The sequence below is a fragment of the Macaca fascicularis genome, chromosome 2, assembly GCF_037993035.2.
Source record: "Macaca fascicularis isolate 582-1 chromosome 2, T2T-MFA8v1.1".
NCBI classification, from domain to species: domain Eukaryota; kingdom Metazoa; phylum Chordata; class Mammalia; order Primates; family Cercopithecidae; genus Macaca; species Macaca fascicularis.
In genome coordinates this window covers 44,297,696-44,302,352 of record NC_088376.1, presented here as the reverse complement: position 1 = coordinate 44,302,352, position 4,657 = coordinate 44,297,696, and the positions used below count along the sequence as shown (strand labels likewise).

The 4,657-nt window shown below is 39.6% G+C and overlaps 1 pseudogene; it reads left to right on the top strand.

The window, feature by feature from the left end:
* Nucleotides 1-322: 322 nt before the first annotated feature.
* LOC102125927 (keratin, type I cytoskeletal 18 pseudogene) lies at nt 323-1,593 on the top strand (annotated as a pseudogene).
* The last annotated feature ends 3,064 nt before the right edge of the window (nt 1,594-4,657 follow it).

Below are 4,657 nucleotides of genomic sequence, written 5' to 3'. Positions count from 1 at the left end.
GTGAAAGACAACAAAACTGGAGGCATCGCATTACCTGACTTCAAAATATACTGCAAAACTATAGTAAACAACACAGCATGGTACTGGTATAAAACCAGACACACAGACCAATGGAACACAGTTGAGAACCCAGAAATAAATCCATGTGTTTACAGGCAATTAATTTTTGACAAAAGTACCAAGAACATTCAAAGGAGAAATGACAGTCTCTTCAGTAAATGGTGCTGGGAAAACTGCATATTCATAGACAGAAAAATGAAACCCCTATCTCAATCATCAGCAAAGCCTGAGTCCTGTCCTCTCACTCTCCTCCCTGGACAGCATGAGCTTCACCACTTGCTCTACCTTCTCCACCAACTACTGGTCCCTGGAGTCCTCCCAGACACCCAGCTACAGCACCTGGCTGGTCAGCAGCGTGCCAAGTGTCTATGCAGGCGTGGGGGGCTCTGGTTCCTGGATCTCTGTGTCCCGCTCCATCAGTTTCCGGGGTGGCTTAGGGTCCAGGGGTGTGGCTGCAGGGATGGCCGGAGGTCTGGTAGGAATGGGAGGCATCCAAAGTGAAAAGGAGACCATGCAAAGCCTGAACAACTGCCTGGCCTCCTACCTGAAGACAGAGAACCAGAAGCTGGAGAGCAAAATCCAGGAGCATCTGGAGAAGAAGGGACCCCAGGTCAGAGACTGGGGACATTATTTCAAGACCATCAAGGATCTGAGGGCTCAGATCTTCGCAAATACTGTGGACAATGCTTGCGTGGTTCTGCAGATCGACAATGTCTGTCTTGCTGCTGATGACTTTCGAGTCAAGTATGAGACAGAGCTGGCCACGTGCCAGTCTGTGGAGAGGGACAACTGTGAGCTCCCCAAGGTCATTGATGACACCAGTGTCACTCGGCTGCAGCTGTAGACAGAGACCGAGGCTTTCAAGGAGGAGCTGCTCTTTATGAAAAAGAACCACAAAGAGGAAGTAAAAGGCCTACAAGCCCAGGTTGCCAGCTCTGGGTTGACTGTGGAGGTAGATACCCCCAAATCTCAGCTCCTCGCCAAGATCATGGCAGATTTCCAGGCCCAATATGACGAGCTGGCTCAGAAGAATCGAGAGGGGCTAGACAAATACTGGTCTCAGCAGATCGAGGAGGGCACCACAGTAGTCACCACGCAGTCTGCTGAGGTTAGAGCTGCTGAGATGACGCTCAGGGAGCTGAGACGTACAGTCCAGTCCTTGGAGATCGACCTGAACTCGATGAGAAATCTGAAGCCCAACTTGGAGAACAGCCTGAGGAACCTTCCTGCTATGCTATGCAGATGGAGCAGCTCAATGGGATCCTGCTGTATCTGGAGTCAGAGCTGGCACAGACCCGGGCAGAGGGGCAGTGCCAGGCCCAAGAGTATGAGGCCCTGCCGAACATCAAGGTCAAGCTGAAGGCTGAGAGCACCACCTACTGCTGCCTGCTGGAAAATGGCGAGGGCTTCAATCTTGGTGATGCCCTGGATGGTAGCAACTCCATGCAAACCATCCAAAAGACCACCACCCACCAGATAGTGGATGGCAAAGTGGTGTCTGAGACCAATGACACCAACGTTCTGAGATATTAAGACAGCAGAAGCAGGGTACCCTTTGGGGAGCAGGAGGCCAATAAAAAGTTCAGCGGTTAAAAAAAAAGACACTCCTATTTCTCACCATACATAAAAATCAAATCAAAATGGATTAAAAACTTAAATGTAAGACTTGAAACTACTAGAGGAAAACATCAGGAAAGTGCTTTATGATATTGGTCTGGGCAAATTTTGGGGGGTTAAAACCTCAAAAGCATAGACAACCAAAGAAAAAATAGGCAAATAAGATTGCATAAAGCTAAAAACCTTCTGCACAGCAAAGGAAACAATCAACAAAGTGAAGAGACAATCTATAGATTGGGAAAAATATTTGCAAAGTATCCATTCAACAAGGGATTAATAACCAGAATATATAGGGAACTCAACAACAACAACAACAACAACAAAAAACACCAAGTAATACAATTTTTAAAAGGGCAAATGAACTGAAGAGACATTTCTCAAAATCAGACATACAAATGGCCAACAGGCATATCAAAAATGCTCAACATTACTAATTGTCAGGAAAATGCAAATCAAAACCACAGTGAGATCTCACCTCATCCCAGTTAGAACAGCTATTATCAAAAACACAAAAAAGCAGATGCTGGTGAGGATGTGGAGAAAGGAAAACACTTATACACTGCAGGTGGAAATATAAATCAGTACAGTCACTATGGAAAACAGTGTGGAGGTTCCTCAAAACACTGAGATCTAAAAATAGATCTACCATATGATCCAGCAATCCCACTGCTAGATGTATGTGCAAAAGAAAGGAAACCAGTATATTGAAGAGATATCCGCATACCTATGTTTATTGCAGCATTCTTCACGATAGCTAAGAAATGAGATGAATCTAAGTGTCCATCAATGGATGTATGCATAAGAAAATGTGGTACATATACACAATGAAATACAACTCAGTCATAAAAAAGAATGAAATCTTGTTACTCGCAGCAACATGAATGGAACTAGAGATTGCTATGTTAAGTGAAATAACTAGGTGAGTAAAGTGAAAAAAGACAAATACTGCATTCTCTCACTCACATGTGGGAGCTTAAAAAGTTGATCTCATGGAGGTGGAGAGTAGAATGATGGTTGCCAGAGGTTGGAAGATTGGGGGATGAATAGAGGTTGGTTAATGGGTGCAAAAAATACAGTTAAATAAAAGGAATATATTCTAGTGTTTGATGGCACAGGAGGATGACTAAGTTAACAATAATTTGTCATATATTTCAAAATAACTAGAAGAGAAAATTTGAAATGTTCCCAACACAAATAAATGATAAATGTTTCAGGTAATGGGTATTCTATTCACCATGATTTGATCATTACACATTGTATTCATGTTTCAAAATATCAAATGTACTCCATAAATATGTATAATTATTATGTATCAATTTAAACGTTACTACTCACTAGAAGAAAGCTATCTTAAAGTTCTTATGGAACCTAAATAAAAGCCCAAATAACCAAAGCATCCCTAAGCAAAAAGAACAAATCTGGAGGCATTACATTGCCTGATGTCAAATTATACTGCAAGGCTATAGTAACTAAAACAGCATGGTACTGGTACAAAAATAGACACATTGATCAATGGTTCAGAACAGAGGACCCAGAAATAAAGTCACATACCTACAACCAACTGATTTTTGACAAAGTTGACAAAAATAAACAATAGGGAAAGGACACCCTTATTTAATAAATGATTCTGGGAAAATTGGCTAGCCACATGTGGGAGAAGGAAACTGGACCCCTTTGTCTCATCACATACAAAAACTAATTCAAGATGGATTAAAGACCTAAATGTAAAGCCTGAAGCTATTAAAATCCTAGAAGAAAATCTAGGAAAAACACTTCTGAGTATCAGCCTAGGTAAAGAATTTATGACAAAGACCCCAAAAGCAAATGCAATAAAAACGAAAACAGACAAATGGGATTTAATTAAACTGAAATACTTCTGAAATAATCAACAGAATGAACAGACAACCTACAGAATGGTAGAAAATATGTGCAAATTATTCCTTCACCAAAGGACAAATACCCAGAATCTACAAGGAACTCAAACAATTGAATAAGAAAAAAACCAATAACTCCATTAAAAGCTGGGCGAAGGACATGAATGGACATTTCTTAAAAGAAGAAATATAAGCAGCCAACAAACACATGAAAAAATGCTCAACATCACTCAGTCATTAACGAAATGCAAACTAAAAACCACACTGAGATACCATCTTACATCAGTCAGAATAACTACTATTAAAAAGTTAAAAACAACAAATGTTGGCATGGATGTGAAAAAAGAGAACTGTTGTACCCTGATGGTGGGAATGTAGATTTGGTTCAACCTTTATGGAAAAAGCTCAAGGAACTAAAAATAGAGCAATCCCACTAAAGGAATCTACCCTGAACAAAAGAAATAAAATTTAAAAAAAAAACACCCACACTTGTGTGTTTATTGCAGCACTATTATTTATCATAGCAAAGTCAAGGAACCAATGTAGTATCCATCAATGATTGATTGGATACAGAAAATGTTATATATATATATTTATATATATACAGAAAACATGATATATATTTATATATATCACGTTATATATATATATAAAAACACAAAAAAGCAGATGCTGGTGAAGATGTGGAGAAAGGAAAACACTCATACACTGCAGATGGAAATATAAATCAGTACAGTCACTATGGAAAACAGTGTGGAGGTTCCTTATACAGAAAATGTGATATATATATTTATGTACATATACACAGAAAATGTGATATATATATATAAGTTACTACTTATAACCTACATTTAAATAAGAGCTTTGTTGAGATATAATTCACATACCATAAAATTCACCCATTATACTTTAAAATATAATTAAATGTTTTCAATTTATTTTTTTAAAAACTTTTTTTGAGACAGAGTTTCACTCTTGTTGCCCAAGCTGGAGTGCAGTGGCGCAATCTCAGTTCACTGCAACTTCCACCTCCCAAGTTCAAGCGATTCTCCTGTCTCAGCCTCCCAAGTAGCTGGGATTACAGGCACCTGCCACCAAGTCAGCTT